The sequence below is a fragment of the Corvus brachyrhynchos genome, unplaced genomic scaffold (assembly GCF_000691975.1).
Source record: "Corvus brachyrhynchos isolate BGI_N302 unplaced genomic scaffold, ASM69197v1 scaffold26, whole genome shotgun sequence".
NCBI classification, from domain to species: domain Eukaryota; kingdom Metazoa; phylum Chordata; class Aves; order Passeriformes; family Corvidae; genus Corvus; species Corvus brachyrhynchos.
The window spans coordinates 13,638,919-13,656,049 of NW_008239324.1; the positions used below are offsets into that span (position 1 = coordinate 13,638,919).

At 37.6% G+C, this 17,131-nt stretch overlaps 1 long non-coding RNA gene across 4 annotated transcripts in view; it reads right to left on the reverse strand.

Annotated features, from left to right (window-relative positions):
* LOC108448368 overlaps positions 1–17,131 on the reverse strand; it is a 132,865-nt gene that overhangs the window by 91,692 nt on the left and 24,042 nt on the right. For all 4 annotated transcript variants that reach the window (XR_001864268.1, XR_001864269.1, XR_001864267.1 and 1 more), the window contains exons 3-4: positions 10,147–10,207; positions 8,338–8,426 (exon numbers count right to left, since the gene is read on the reverse strand). This is a non-coding gene — a long non-coding RNA (uncharacterized LOC108448368). The remainder of the gene's footprint in view (positions 1–8,337; positions 8,427–10,146; positions 10,208–17,131) is intronic.

Below are 17,131 nucleotides of genomic sequence, written 5' to 3' on the forward strand. Positions count from 1 at the left end.
GAGTCTGTGCATGGACAACAAAAAGGAAATAAAGCTGTGTGTCCAGAGGGCAATCAATTCACTTTTCTAAGATTTTGCACCAGCATAAACATTGTTGCCTGAATTTCTGATGTGATGTGGCAAGTGGGCAAAAATATTGGCAAAGGGGAGCAGGCAAGCATTCAGTGAGACCGCCTGGCAATACTAGAAACACCTTCTCCAGGCCTCAGTGCACACAGAAGCTTTACAGGACAGTGCCTTTTATGTGAATTATATATAAATGCCTTCAGAAGTTGCAGGAAAAGCCTGGAGTTTTCTCTTTTTTCTTTTTAAACAGCACAACTACTTTCATCACCTTTTTGTAAATCCTTAATAGTGTGTTATCATGCTGTTTATGTGGGAAGACAGTGCTGTGGCAAAACTTGTTACTGATCACGGTTTAAATTGTCTGAGGAATTCTCTCTAAAACTTATGAAAGAACAATCTTTTGTGCATAATATCCTTTTATTTTCCCACTTCATTTATTTTGGTAACCGAAATGTGTGTTTACATCTAACTACATAATGTTTTAGCACCTTTGAACTATTTCTAACAATCTTTTTGATCCATATATAGACACAGGAATGTTGGGAATGTAAGATATACATATAATTTTAGACTACAACCACATCAGCCTAGTAAGTTAAATGTCTTGTATGCCCTAGAAAGTCAGATTTGAAAGAGAAACCATATTTAAGAACCTCTGATCTACCCAATGATTCCTTGAAGTATAAACATGTCATTTTACATATCCAAACTGAAGTACACACCAGCAAATATGAATTGAAAGCCTGGGGAATGTGATGGTTTACCTCAGAAACTCTTAAAATAAAAAACAAAACATACAGCCACATAAAGAAAGAATAAGCTGCTTAAATTTAATAAACAGGTATTTTTACTGTGGCTTTTGTTTAGAATTATTGATCCTGATGAAATTATGTCACCCTTCAAAGATACAAGAGCAGTTTTTGCTTTAGCTCTGAAGTCATACTTACAGCTATCGTTGGTATTCAGGCACAGGTCTGAAGAACTGGCTTAAAAATTACCTCCTGCTTTTCTGTGGTTTGAAAACACAACTGCATTATCTTGTCTGGATATGGTGATGAGTTTGATCTGCACTAACTACTACAATGGCATTGTGCACATCAATAAAGAAATGTGATAATCCTCAAGCAAAAATTAATTTATTAATGAATGAATAATTAAATCCGCTGAAAAACACATTTGCAGGAAGTTAAGCAAAGGTGTTTTGAATAAGAATAGGGCTTTTTCTTAAATCTATAAGTACAATAGACTTGCTAAAGTAAATAACCCCATGAGTTACTTACCTCATAATGTATTTAGTTATAATATTAAATGGATAAAGTACTTGATCATCTCCCAAGATAATAAAGCTGGTGGTATGGAGAAAAGCCTCCATGGGATTAAGAGAGAGTTAAAACATTTCAAATATGCAATTAAAGGCATTCTAGCATGCCTGTGATCTCTGCTCTGGTTTCCTATTTACAGAGAAGGAAAACTGGCTCAGACCTCCTAGACTAAGACAAGGAAGTATGCAAAATCGAGCAGTCTCTGTGCCAGCTCTTGCTAATCCTTTTCAGTATGGTTTGCTGCTAATTTGTCATGGCACATATTTGCCTTATGTCTAATTAGCATCAAATTGCAAACTGCTATTTGCTAACAATTTGTTGCATCAATCTGCTTGAAAATCTATAGTTTAGGACTGGATTGCAGCTTATTCTGTCTATCAAAATTCTATTTCATACACATCACTGTAAACTATTTCCCTCTAAAAAAACATTGCAGTGCACTTCTGTACAAAGAAACATACATTTTAAAAGAAAGACTATGCAAAGTGGTAGTTTTTGTTCCTTTGTTTCACCCTCCATTTATATTTTGTTATAACTTGCTTATAACCGTGGAATTAAATAAAAAACAGCTTGCTCTGTTTAGTGTTAAATCTAGCTACAACTGCCTCACCCTTATAACAGAATAGGTACATACAAAATTATCATCCATACTTTGGAGAATACAGACAAGACCTTTACAACAAGAATTTGTGCTGGAATTGGCTCTCAAAACACAGGAAAAATTTCAGCCAAGGAATTTGCCAGGTTTAGGAACTGGCTAATCTATTCTGTTCGACATTCACAGGTATTATAGTAAACAAATGGCTAAAAATCTTTGTCACAAATACTGTTGCAGAGATGTTCTTCAATGGAATCATAAGTGATGTGGGAGATGTTTATGCATAAGATTTCCTCCCCCGCTATGCCTCATTAGAAACAGATGGAATACTGCTGCCACATGCATTGCAGGGGATGGATGGAAATGTGTCAGTGCAGGGCCTGGGCTGTGGAATTCACTCCAAAGTGGCACAAAATGTTCTAAGCAGTCTCCTCCACTGTATTCCAGGGATGGCACAAGGTCATCAAACCAGCACAGCCACATGCCGCTTCTCCGGAAGTGGAACTTCAGCCCACATAAGATGAGGCTTCATGTCTAGATGTGGTACAGATGGAAATGAAATGAGTTTTGTTTCTTCCAAGCCACAAAACATTTGAAATTTCAAAAGTATTTCACCTGAAGAAAGCTGAATTTGTAGGGCTGACAGAGAGATGGTGTGAGTAAACAAGAAAATGAGATGAGAAATCCAAATAGCCAACATCCATACAAAAACTCTGGGCCTCAAACTGCAGTTACTTCTGCATTTTCCTTTGTCATTTTGATCCAAAAATCCATACTGGGCGCTAGACATGTTTTCCTCCTCAAGTCTCAACAAAATCAGTATAGTGTTTGCCTTTCTGTGAGTTGGTGTTTGCTACAGCAAACAAATGTAGCCAAATTATCTGCCCACTTCTATGTAAAGTTTGCATACTTTTTCCTTGTGAGAAGATGAGCCAAGCTCAGTATAAAATGTTGTCAAACAAAATGAAAGCTTTCAGAGCTGAGTAAGACGACAAGTCTGTCTTTGCTGTATCTGTACCCAACAAAAACACTTCTAAGGTTACAGGGAATTGAATGCAACCTTCTCGGGCAGATTAGACAGACATTTGTGCAGTGCTCACCATTAAGATGAACCCAGCTCCCCACAGCTTCAGTGAATGTAGAGTTAGAACCAGGTTCAGAGTATTAGACCGCTTAAATAAGAACAGTCATAAACACCAACAGACCAGCGTGAGCTGGAGGCTGACCGAGGTGACCTCCTGCTCCCCACCTGAATTATCCTAAGAACTGCCATCTTATTTGATCCCTTTTTACTAATTCAGGGGGTTTTTCCTGTATTCTTCATTCCTTTCTAATCAGAGCAAAGTCCAACACAGATGGATACTGGTGGTCACTGCTGCCTGCAAAAGCACACTGAAGGGCCTGAGGAAAAAATTGCTACAAGTGGTGGAAACAGAATTAAGAGAACTCCCTGTTTCTGTTATCATGGGACATCCCCTTTATTTGTACCACAAGCAATAATAACAATAATTACACCTAAGGAGAAGCTTTGCCTTTCCTTCAAAAGTTGGCAATGTGTTACGGGGCTCACATTTCCCTGAAACCAGAAAAAAAACTCCACAGAAACATAACAATGAACAGGCCATTGTGAGAAGACACCGCTTTAAGCAATGGACATCATCCATGTCACAAATACGGGGAGAAATTCCCACTATGGAAAAGGGCTCCTGCTTTTTATGGATTGTACCAAAAGACTGCCCATATGAGCTGGACATGAACGGCAAAGTGAGAATACTCACTGAAGGAATACAATTTTTCCTGAATTTGTTTTATGATTATTAACATGTCATACTTATTTGCAAATGTGTTAATTTCCCAAATTTTATAGAACTTCTCTTTAAATGTATCCCTAATGGGCAATATTTTAGAGACTGCATTAATTTCTCTCTGTTTCAAAATGATATAAATATAGTAAGGGCCAATTTTGTGCATAGAAGTGGGAATGCAATCTGGGGAGCTAAGCACCTCTTAATCTTCCAATCTGGAGAGCAGAATTCAGGCTTTTTCATCTTGGCTGAAGGGAAACCAGTCTGCCTGTCCTGAATTCTCTCCAGATTTTATGGACATGGAATCAGCAGTATGTCCCATCAGTAGCCAAAAGAGCTCCATATCATTCTGCAAGTTGGTACACCTTCAGTGGGAAATTCAGGAATATTTTTTCACAGCTTCCTAAACTGAGAGTGATTTGAGGTCAGCAGAGCTCATGCATTCTACGAGCAAGCAAGAAAAAAGGATTCATTCATTGTCTTCTGTATAACAATGCTGGTTTTCCTGAACAACCGACGTGCTGTTTTTCCACTTATACATAAGTTTTTCATAGTTTCTATAAAATATAACCAAGATTTACCTATGTTAGGAGAGTAAGGGTCAGACACCTTACGACCCTATAACATAAAGAAAAACATAGCAAAATCACTTTCCCCTCACCCCCCAATTAAAAGGAAATAGAATAAATGTATTGGCAAAAAAAAAAAAAAAAAAAAAAAAAAAAGAAATGAAGCATGTAAAAGTGTGCAGCCTTGACATAATTAGATCTACCACATTTAGGTCAGCTGAGGATGCAGGATTCACACAGCAATTATTTATTCAAAACTTTAGAACACTGCATTTCGAGTGACAGCTCCTAGCTGTGACTCCTCCAAGAACTAGTAGAGCCACCATGCTACACACACACACACAGAGGGCTCCGGAAAACAGATCTCCACCTCATTTGAAAAACTCCAAAGGCATTGGATATAAAGCAGGGAATGCCATAATCACCACTTATTAGTGGCAGGTCTGCAGTTGAAAACAGTCCTGGGATTTCATTGGTTGTGGCACCAGAGAGGAGGACTATCCATGAACAGACTGAAAAACTTAGGTCTAAACTCACTAGGGAAGGAAGGGGTGGAGAAGGAGTGGCACTGTGTGTGTGAAACTGAAAGCTTCTTTCTGCCAACAGGAGACTGAATGACAACCTCCAGGGACTGCACAAATGAAGGGTGGCTTCGCCAGCCTCCCAAAACACCACCCCTGCCATAAAGTGCTTTGGGTTTAAAACCCCCAGAATTTAGAGTAACGTGGAAACAGAGCCCAAAGGTGAGGGACTGACATACTGTTAAGTGTATTCATATCAGTACTCTTGGAAATGTCTGGCACATACCACATTGCATATTTCATCTTATGCTTTTGTATAAAGCTTGTAAAATATGTTTTGCAGCACATGAAAGGGCTAATCCAAGTGCAGGGTAAAAGTCATTGCTGCCAGATAACAGACTTCCTCCCTTGGCACAAACAAGCACTACAGAGCTGTGTTTAGGTTCCCAAATTCAAACCATACTGATGCCTCAATGACAGACATTTTCTACACTTCTTATTTTCTTCTTGAAGTAAAGACAATTGCATATCCAGCTGAGTAGCTAAAAAAAAACTATTGGAAATGCTAAGAAAATGTTCTAAGTCAGAACTAGGATTTGGGAGCTATTAATGGAAATGAATTTGCTTCGAAAAAAAAAATCAAACCCTACAGTTCTTGACAGTGTACAAGGCTCAAAATGTCACTGTAAATACATTTTAATCCTGATCCAATGACACGGTATATTCAATATACAAGGGGACCTATGTGCTTCTTTTCTAGTCCTCTAGAATGCCAAACAACAGTATACTTAAACATAAAACATGTTGCTCTTGGTTACATACCATAAATTGCTGTATATCCCTTCCCTCTTCTCATTCAGATTCTAATGAATGCTGCTCTGCTGGTCAACTATAACACAAGACAGAGAGTACTTTTCTCCTTGTCAAATAGCACTCTATAAAAAATACTATTGTCCTCCTGATTTAGGATACATACACATGGCTAGTAAGGAAAAAACAGCAGAGAATGGCAAATACAGTCTTGAGTGGGAATTTTCTCCCACAGCTACCAGAGAAGATAAATGAAATTTTCAGACACAGCCCTATCAAACTCCACAATACAGCATGTGTGGGGTTCATGTACAATAAAAGGAGGAACCTGAGAAGAAAGTTGTTTTTGCAACCTCAGTAATGAGAGCAAGCCTTGAAATGCTGGCAGTGGAGGAAGCATTTTCATTAGGTGTGTTTCACTTTCTTCCTCAGTGCAGCAATCCACTTACAGAAGCTGTGTGTTGTTACATGACACATTTCCACTTTCTTACAGAAGTGCCTGTGATTTTTTGAATGCTGTTTGTTGTTACTGCCTTTCTTCTCCGACACAATGCACCAATTTTTAACCTTTTCAGTAACCTGGTGACACCTCTGGGATATTACAGTATTCCTGTCAAAATGTCTGGTCTACAACAATAAACTTTACATTGATGTCTTGCTTTTTGGGAATAATTACACTGTTCCTTAAATGTTACCCTATTTACTATTTGTGCACAAAGATGACAATAAAATCAATGGAACACAATTCCCAAATGTGCATCAAAGTCTTTTGCAATGTTAATGGATTAGTGTGTCTACAGAGGTGTAAGATCATTTTGTCTTGATGCTTGGACTTGCACACGATATGCACTTACTCAAAGATAAACTTAACCCTTATCTGCTGAGCTCATCCCTTCAAAAAGTTAGTTTAATCTCCCCACATTTGTCAGAATTCCTTTTTTCTTTTTCTTTCTCCTTTTTTTTTTTCCCCTCTTCTTTTTAAGCCAAGCCTGGGAATGCTGCCCATCGATCAATAGGTGTATGATGAAGGAACTTCGTCCTGCTCCCTCTGACCAGCGGCGATGTTTTTTCAATGATTCCGCAGGAGTCAAAAACTCAACAAAGCGAATCGCGGATGCTGTAAAGGGAGCATGCTGCTCATGTCTGTGACCACTGTATGCAAAGCTTGGCATTAGTCACCGCCAGGCCGCCTCTGACAGCCCTGAAGTGAGGGAGATTAATGTGAGGCAGGGGCACTTTATTATTGTCATTCTGTTCTTTCACACTCTGCCTCTGACTTTCAATTTTGCTCCAGAATTAATTGTCTGCTCCCTACAGTATGACTGATGTAGAAGGATACAAGTAACATAGGCACCTGGTTCTGGCCTTGACAATCTGACTCGTTGTTGCAGGATGTATTGTGTAGAGTCAAAGTCAGGGACAGACGGGCATCTTTCAAAGAAATCAGCCAATGTTTCTTTTGACTTCAATCAGATTTGACTGTAGATTATCCTTCCCTAAGAACAATTTTTTTCTTGTAGATATGCTAACAAAATGCCAGTGCCATTATTAAGTACCACTACATGATACTATTGCTCTGCTCTATGCAGCCTCATGTGAGGCCTTTCTCTCCAAGCTTTGCTTTTTATGTTGTAAGGCAGTAAATTAGTCATGGAGCAGTGTTTAATCCCTACCCTCTCAGAGTAAAGCATTGTTGTGAGAACATTATATATGGTATCTTAGACAATAAAAATACATGGCTGTGTAAGTCAGTATCATTTACTATTTATTGGACTAACAGTTCCAAAGCAAATTACACATAAAGTAAGACAAATAGTTAAAGATCTTGTATCTAATAGAATATCTGACTGTATATCAGACTTAAAATGAACTGCTGTACTAAGAGATCAAGGAACATCTTTACTAGAGCATAGAGGATGCGAAAAAAAGAATCACTTTTCGGATGGAAAAAATCATACAGAATCAGTCTTTGCACATGCACCCCTATCTATCAGTCTGCTTTTTCTCACTTTAACATCTGATGGTGACAAATGTACAGGCATTCCTACACTGCAGCGAAACAAGGAGCTTCACCCTTTATCTTTAAACAGTAAGCATTTGCTGGTAGTCACAGACATTGCTACAGACACACAGGCAATAATATCAACATTCAATGCTTCAAAAGTATGGGGAACTGTGGCATATTTGCTCAAGGCTTAGTTTTTGAGCCAAATACTCTCAGTGCCTGCTAACCCTTTCAGTTGGATTTTATCATTTTTGGTCAGACTTTGATCAGATAAGCTTTTCAGAGCTACACAACTGAGAAATTATCAGATGTATACAAAATGCATAGAAATAAGCAACACTAAATGTTCCATTGTTTACTGTTTGCCCTTTGGTACATGGGTGGGACTCCTCAAGATGATCTCAGGAATTTCGTCCCAAATACCCTCTATGAATAGAACGTGCAATAAATTATTGTGGCTTTAACTCATCTACTCCTTAAATTTGACCATGATATTATGTTAAAGGGTACCAAAATATACAATATGCTGAATTGTCTTTATCCTGGATACCAGAAGGAAAATTACCACCATTCAGTGAGGATGATCCCACCTCATTAAATTACTGATTTACCACAATGATTAAAATACAAAAAATATCTACCTGCATTTACGAAGGAAGCAGCTTTTCCCACTTGCTCCAGTTTTCCCAGACCTCTGGGCAAAGTAAATTTCAGGATGCATTTCAACTTCCTTGAAAGACACAAAAAGCAATGAGAAACTCTGCCTCTTTAAAAAGGTGTGCTAGTAAATGTTGTAATATCCTTCAAACCTGACATTAAGTATTTAAATGTTACTTAAGCAAAGTGTGAGCAATTAAATTAATCAATCTTCCCAGCCATGTACTGAACAGATGTTCAATAAATCCTGTCTGCTTACAGTGTGGGAGAAAGAAAGTCCACTTTTAGCTGTCCTTCAGTGATGACATCCCTCAGCCCGTCCTTTCTCTGGGCCTCATGGGCCACTGCCAGGCAGTTCTGCTGTGTTGTTTCTTTATTATAAATAACAACAGACCACCTGGACTACCTGCAGTACCTGGAAGCTGAGGTTTAATGATCCTTCAGGCTACATCCTCAGCTCTCTCCTGATCCCAGATAATGGGACTGATGGGAATGGCAGAGGAGTGACGGATGGCAGTGACGAATGACTCCAGACAAACATGTGCTGACAACTAGTGAATATGGGGCAGCCTTGCAGAAAGGTCAAGATAAAAGTATTTACTTGACTTTCAAAGTTTCTCCATGAAAAAACACTCAGAATCCTCAGATTTCTCACCACCAGGTAACTTTGCCAAGCAGATGTGTACAGCGTGCTATCAGAGTGTCACAAATCTGGCAAGCAGCACTGCAAGCAGGAGCAAACACCATCTTTTAGTGAAAATAAACTATCTGCAAAGCTAGAACAGTGAAATTCCATAGACATGCAAGAACCCGGATATTTGCAATTTTCAGTGCTAAGGTTGCCAACAGCTGCAGACACAGCCTCTTGTTTTTTTAAGGTGTCTATTCTGTTCTGACCAGGTTCCCACCCCAGCCACAATCCCACTCTCTCACTGCCCCTCCAGCACCAGGAAAGGCCACTGAACCACCCCATCTTTCTGCCCAATTAAGCAGTGAGGTCTTTTCTTAGCAGGACTTATAAAGTTTGCCTGGAAGTCCTGTGATGTAAAATTTGATTGCTACAAGATGCTCACAGGGTCATCTCTCTTTTAGAACCTCAGATTTCAAAAATTAAGGGACAACTTTTTACATAACACTCCCCAAACCTTAAACAAATCCTATTGGTTATAAGATGTATATGATGCATGCCATCCTCTTCACTTGTTACACATTAATATCCGCTGTGATCAAATGAGTCAACTGACATTCAAATATAATGGTTAAAACTTCTGCACCGCAGATACACAACTTCAACCTTTTGAATGCTGCCATTCCATATATGGACTTTATCCACATTTTAATGAGGCTTTAAAATCTCTGAGATAAAGCTAGTATTTTATGTAGAACTGCCTGCTTTTTACGATATCCTGACATGTTGTACAACATTTGTGACTATATTGATCCTTATAAATTCAGCATCTGTATATATTCCTGAAAAGCATCCCCTGCTCAGTCTGTAGCACAAACAGCAGGGCAGGACACACAGAGGAGGCAGTTCTTGAGCCATTTTGCTCAGCAGAAAACAGACAGGTAAGGAATATTTTAGTAAAACAAACTATTTTAGTTGCATAACACAGTCATATTTTAAAAAATAATTAAAATACCATTCTCAAAATGAACAATGAAGAAACGCTGGGGTTCTTTATCAATTTTACCCTGCTTCATTCTCCTTCAGACAAACCTGTTTCAAATCCTGAGGGGGTAAACTGTACTCTTTTCCCACCTGGGACAGTTATACATCTTCATGCCCTCACCTTTGCCTGTCTGCAGAGACAAGCCTTCTTGTGTTTCCCCATGCAGTTTCACGCTTTTAATCTGAAACAAATGATTGCAGGAAAAAAAAAAAGCACATTATCACCTTGGCAAGGCATCAGGAGTATACAGAAAAAAAGAAAGGGTCTATGGGCAAATTCATCTTCCATTGCTACAATCAATCTCTCACCTAAAGAAATACACAATAACTAGGCAGGAAAGGGCCAAGATTTATGGCCTAGAAACATCTCCACTGACCAGCATACACCAAGCCTTCCTGGCTCCCTCCTTGCCAGAATGGCTCTTTCTAACAGTTACAATGATATACTGTCTCTCCCTACTGTTTTACAAGTACATTAGCTTTATTTAATGAGATCTCTGAGTAATTTAACAGATGTATATAGGACATAAGACTAGAAAAACTCTTGCTACTTGAACACTTTTGCCAAGGTATTCTAGGGCTAGCTAATCTCCACTACCATGTTATATTCCATGAAATACTGTTATTGGAATTTTGGGACGGTTTTTAAAAATTATTTTAATAGGAATGTTATATTATAATCTAATAGAATAGTGCCACATTCAACACTTGCTTGTATTAGGCCCATTAAAGTAAGGTTAAAAGTGATTACTTTAGTTCTTCAAAATTACTTATATATTAAAAGGCCTGAGAGAAATTCAAAAGCAGAGATTGATATATCTGTTAAATCTTGCACCCTGTTCTTTCCTGTAACTTCAACATCATGTCCCAAGGGAAAAGAGACAGATTCTTCCATTTTAAAAACATATACTCAGCTTTAAAGTTCACAATGATTGGATCACTCAATGACAAAGCATTTCAAAGTACTGTATTCTGAGGTTTTGTTTAACATATGAAGGATAACCAGTCATTAGTTTAACACAATAGCTCTGCTTTCCATTATTTTTATTATTTCTGTTTCTGAGCAACAGACAATATTTTGGATGGCTGCTGTTATCCAGCAAAGTAGTTTTAAATAATAGTGTTATACAATAAAATATTAAATGAAAGAAGCTGCAATAATAACTTTTTAAATAACTCTAATCAGCTAGCAATTAATAATACGGGGGTGGCAACAAGGAATTACCTGTTTAAAGTGACACTCTTAACTTTTTCTGAGTAAAAGAAAGGTGGGCATAAACTTTATGCATTTGTCAGTGTGTTTTTTGCAGCAGTGAATCTACAAAAATCCATACAGTGTGTTGAGTTTTCTCATACATTATACTTTTTAAATTGATTAAAAATAGAATATTGCCCCAGATTCAGTAATTACTTCAATGAACTACATTAAAAAAAAAATTCAAGAACTTCAATGCTACCCGCTGGTGAGACCAGTACTAATTGAGTTTAGTGGCATTTTTCTGTAAATAATATATAGTCTCATTAAAGAAGGTTTATTTTAGTTTGAAAACATATTTCTTTTTAAAATTCTTTTAAGCTGAAGGGGGAGAAAAAAGGGGGGAAAAAGGGATGAGGGTAATATTTACTGTTCTTGCAAAGTGTTCAATGTCCTTCTGGCTTATAGGATGTTGTGTTAACCTTGAATTGGAGCATAAAACACAGGTTGATATATAATTACTCATAGAAGTCTATGGAATATACAACAAACATGCTGCAACATGTCTAATATTTGGAGAAAATCCCCATACATATCTAACCAAAGTAAACATTCTGACCCACCCTCCCAAATGTACCACACCTTACCCAGAGGCAAGGATTCCATGTTTAGAAAGCAGGAAACACCAAGCTGTGAGCAGAAAATCTGATATTTCTTTAAATACCAGAAAACACTGACAAATCTCTGCTTGCAAAATTATGGACGGTCACCATGTAAAATTATGCTCAAAATCAAGAACAAAATTACTCCCAGAGTAGAAAAGACTGGGGGAGAGAGAGGGACAACATGAGCTGATATAGAGCAAATTCATTGCATGAAATTTCATTTCTTGAGAGCTATACATCAAGGTGTATTTGTTTAATGAGGTTGACACTAGAAAGATGTATAGAACATATCAGACACCCAGTACCAGTGCGTTCTGGGAAAAAGATAACATCTGAGGATCTGACCACTCACTTCGTCTTCGAGCCAGACTTCTCTATCTACTGGTTCTTCAGGGGATTATAAATGAGAGGGCAGGAGGAGCAAGGAGCAAAATAATGAAAAACAACACAAAAAAAGAAAAATTATAACATTGTAGAGCCAAGTAAAGCCAAATTTATTGACCTCACAACTACATAATCAAGAGAAAGTTATCACTGTGGAAACTTTTACTAAAGCAGAATGATCTTAAATAACAAGGGAGTGCTATGAAATTTACAGCACTTTTAAGATATGCAAATTGAATGCAAGGTATAGACATAAGGGTAATTAATTGTAAATCTAAGAATAATGTTTCTTTGTCAGGGCTGTCTCCATGTTGTGGAATACATTCTAATGTGCCTTAACTCTGAATATTTCTTAAAGGCTGGTCTAATTATGAGATGTTCAGAATTTCAAAATAGTAGTTATTCTTATCGTTTAATATAGCTGCTGTAAAGTTTCATAACAAAATTTACTGATTACATGAAAATATTTTATTTTAATTTTCAAGAATAAAGCACTTGTTTAAAAGTCTAGGCACTGAGTATTTACCTTGAAAAAAATAATATGATGGAAACAGCTTTTGCTAAAACAGTGTTTTGTGGTGGGTTTTTTTTTAAGGAAGAGAAAGGAAAGTGGCAAAGAATCAACATAATTAAGTGTAAACATCTTTATCTCCTGCACTTTTAAAGTTATAATGCTGGTTTTCTAAGGACTTCATAGAATAAAATAGAATCTTATCATTCCATCATTTACTTAATTTTTCGTTTAATTAAAGTCATTCATGTGGCAATTATTCAGGTCAACCTTTCCATTGCAACAGGACTATAAAAATTCACTTTCTCATTTTAAAACGTGGTAAGATTGGAAAGAAAATTTTCCAAGTTTGAAAAGAAATTTATATAAACTTATAGAACATCTAAAATCATTCATAGCAATAATTCAAGCCCCTGTCAGCTTCAGTAACAGGCCTATATACGTGGCTGTGCTTCCTGATAGAAAACCCACTATTTGAGCTGCTTTTAGTGTTTAATTTAGACAAATTAAAATGAAGCTTCTTTAGGGGCAGCATAGTAAACAGCCTTCAACAATAATGCCATAATAGCCTGGATGCCTTGGATTTTTAGGGGAAAGACACTTATTAATCCTCATGTCTTAGCAGAACTTGCTATAGACCCAGGGAAGAGTTAAACAGTATTGGAGGGAAGAGCATGAGCAGCCAAAGCTCTCTGAGCTTTGGTGAGTCAGATTTTCTGACCACCAAACAGCAAGAGAAGCAGGTACTCCAGCAACACAGTGTTTGGGAACATTATTCCACTTGGTAACTCTTAAGTTCCAGGAAAACAAACTGTAATCACAGATATTATCTCACAAAGAAACTACACAATCAGTAGCATGTGATTTAGATACACATGCAGTAGCTCTGCAACAAAAATGTCCTTATTTTCACCAGTCATCAGTTACACTCCTACCACTGGAGGAATCATCCATAAGCCCCACATCCAGGATACACTTTTCATACTTCAAAGAGAAAAGAGCAAAACACTTCAAAAACCACCTATTTTAGAAGAGGTGCAAGTGAGGCAGCTGGTCATGGGTGAGTGGTCAGCTGGGAGGATTATAGCCCTTCAGGAAAACTGCCATGTGACATGGACTGGTTTTGTGGGAGCAGAGAGGAAGGAAAGGGGAGGAGAAGAGCCCCAGTTCCTTGAGCAGCTGGAATTTAATAGCAAAAAAACCCCAAATCAACAGTTCAAAATTTTGGCCAGCAGAATCAGAGTTTGTTATCTGCACGAGAAGAAATGCATTTCAGAAACACGTCAGAAAAAGTCTTTGGGAGATAGGGAACAAAGGGAGAGGTTAATCATCAGTGTGGAATACAAAAGTAAATGCTAACATAACTTTGGAAAAAGTGCACATCATCACTTTGTGTCTGCTCTGCCTAAACAATTAAAATATTCTGTTAATATTTTTTACCTAAGCATAACATACTGTAACTTTAGCTCCCCTTCAGTGACAGTTTGTGCTTGGAAGTTCTGTTATAGTTTAAACAGAGAGCTCAGGAAATTTTGAAATCATTGCCAGATATAGAGGCATATTTCATAACATGAGTTAAATGCATCAGATGCTTACATGAGAGGGTCTCTCCTATATAACACTTGCAGAAATTATAAATTCTCCATATGCCAGCAGAGTTAATAGCTTCCTTAAAAGAACTTTCAAAAATTATGCTTGCACAGGAGTAAGTTTCCAAAACTTTCTATAAGGAAACAGAAAACCAAGGCACTTATTAATGCTGGCTTGTAACTGGAGCAAACTGAAATTTTCATCCTTTCTTCTTTTCATGACAACGTCCCTACACAAGGCTTAAACTTCTAGGAACCTGAAGTATCAGTGGGAATTCTTACTGACACCTGCTTCCCTAACTTCTTCAGAAGGCAGAAAACTTAGTCTGAAATAACGAAGGTAGTGAGAGAACAGTTTGGGTAGAAGATGTGCCAAAGTTATGCAAGAATTTCTAAAGACCACTTAAGGAGGAATCCTAGGAGACAAACTTCATGGCTTTGATGGAAACAAATGATATGAAGACAGATTTTTCCTTTTCTGTACAGTGCAAATGGTATTACAGCACAGAAAAGAGATCCTGATGTGGAAGCACAAGGCTCTTGCTTTCTCAGGCTGCTTTTCTGTGATGTGACAAACAAAGGTTATTGTCCTTTTGGAAGCATTTTTGTACATTATAATTTGAATCGGATTTCAAGTGGAGATCACAATTTCTTTCGATCAATTAGTGCAAGACTGTATATCTTAAGTGTGTTGCAGAGGTTAACCACAGCTATGTTTGACCCACATTAATTTTTCTCATTAGTCTATGATACCTACCAGCAATTTTACTCACTGTTTTTGCAGGTTCAGTGAACTTTTCAAATTGTTATAATTTTGCCAAAATCTCTGATAATCAAACTTGTAACTGACTGCCCAGAAAATGTAAAATGGCAGAAGAGCCAAACTCAGCTTACACAGTAACCCTGACTGAAGGGTTAGAGCCAGCAAGTTATTCTAAGCCAGTTATTTCTGAAGTCATTAATCACCAAAAAAATGCATTTATTTTCTGTTTCTTGTCACTCCAAACCTGCTTCTCCAATTCAATTACTGCCAAATTAAACTGTTGTGAAAACAAACTGTGGCAAGCACTGAACTGTAGCATAACTTCTACTCTTGAATCTCTTCTACTCTCCAGTCAGACAACAGCTTTCTTCTAGCTTAGCAATTGAACAGGGTGAGCATCCTCCTCACGTGGAAATAACAATGGGAGGATCTGTGAACTAGACGCAATTTACACATTGCACTGGTTTTTTTCTTTTCCATTGAAATTTCTCCTGTTTTCATTGAAATAATCAATGGTGAGGTGAACTTTCAGCACTTGGAAGTACAGACAACAGACTAATAAAAGAGCACTTCAGGAGGACCTATTCACAAAATCCACTCCCACACGATGAAGCACCACCCGCTAAACCAGTCCCACCCATTTCAGTTGGATTCCCTCACCAATGAACACACACAAGGTATGTGGTGGGACAGCAAAACAGGCAAATTCAGCAACTGGCCTCACACCCTCCTTGTTAAACAGACTTAGTTCTAATTACTGTAAGATGGATGGCCTTACAAAATACTTTTTATTTTTAAGGTCATTAAGTAAAGTGGAATCCTTCACCTTGTCCTTAAACTCAGTGGAAACTGCTCAGTTCACCTCTTTCACTTGGCGTGTTTAATTATTTGCACAGCTTGAATTAATACTAGGTCTATGTCTGAATGTCTCTGCTTGTCTTACTTGCTGCCAGTCACTTCACAATACCCAAAATTTGAGGTTTTCTTGCTGCAGGAGTCATCAGGGAGCAAAAGCAGAAGAAAAGACCTAAGTGAGAGGACTCTGATATTTCCAAAGATCCCTTACTTCAGTCGCTCTACTTCCTAGCATAAGATGTCATTCGTAGACCATTAGAAGATAGGAAGAAATATAATATCAGGCCAAAGAATACACTGACACTTTGTAATACGACAGCTTGATGGATCTTTGGTGACTCAACCCAAATTTAGAGAAGTCACATTTACACTGCCTATAACTTAACACACAGAATAGCTCTGAAATCAGAGCAACATGGACTGTAAAAAGGTCACTGAGAAAAGACAATCCAGATGCACAAAAAAGAAATAAGAACTGGCACACACTTACCAATTTAAGACTTACCAATTTAAAGAAACAAGTTCACAGCCACAATGAGATAACAAGTATATTTTACACAAAGGATATACATTATTGTGCAATATTTTCAAGTGCAAAGCTTGGGATTCCAAATGTGATCCAATACAAACCAGAGTTTTGGTAAACAAGCCTGTAGCTCTCTTATTTTTTGTTTTTTAATAAGAGTTCCATATCACATTTGAGATGCCAAGCAAGAGAGGGTGAAATGCTGCTATCTATAAACCAGCAATACACAGGCACAAGGTTCCTGTGCAGGAGGATCGAACCACACATAAACAAAAAATAGAAAAAAAAAAATAGAATGAAGCTAAATAAAAATAATAAAACAAAAGCTACGGATTAAATTCTCTCCTTTCTTATATCCTTTAGAGGCAGCATGAAGTCAGTGCACTTGCACAGGATGTAAGTCAGGGCACAAATTGGCCCTTCAGCTCTGAGATTCCTCCAAGCTTTCCCAACAGCTTGCTGAGCGTAATTTGGGCTGGGTTATTTAAAGCTACACTGGATAATACAGTGCAAAGACTGGTGTGAACAATAACTCTTGCACAATTTATCATGCAGAGAAGAGCTACTAATCTTTTTAGAAAACAAGGTATTCAAAATTATTTAATGCTAATATTTATG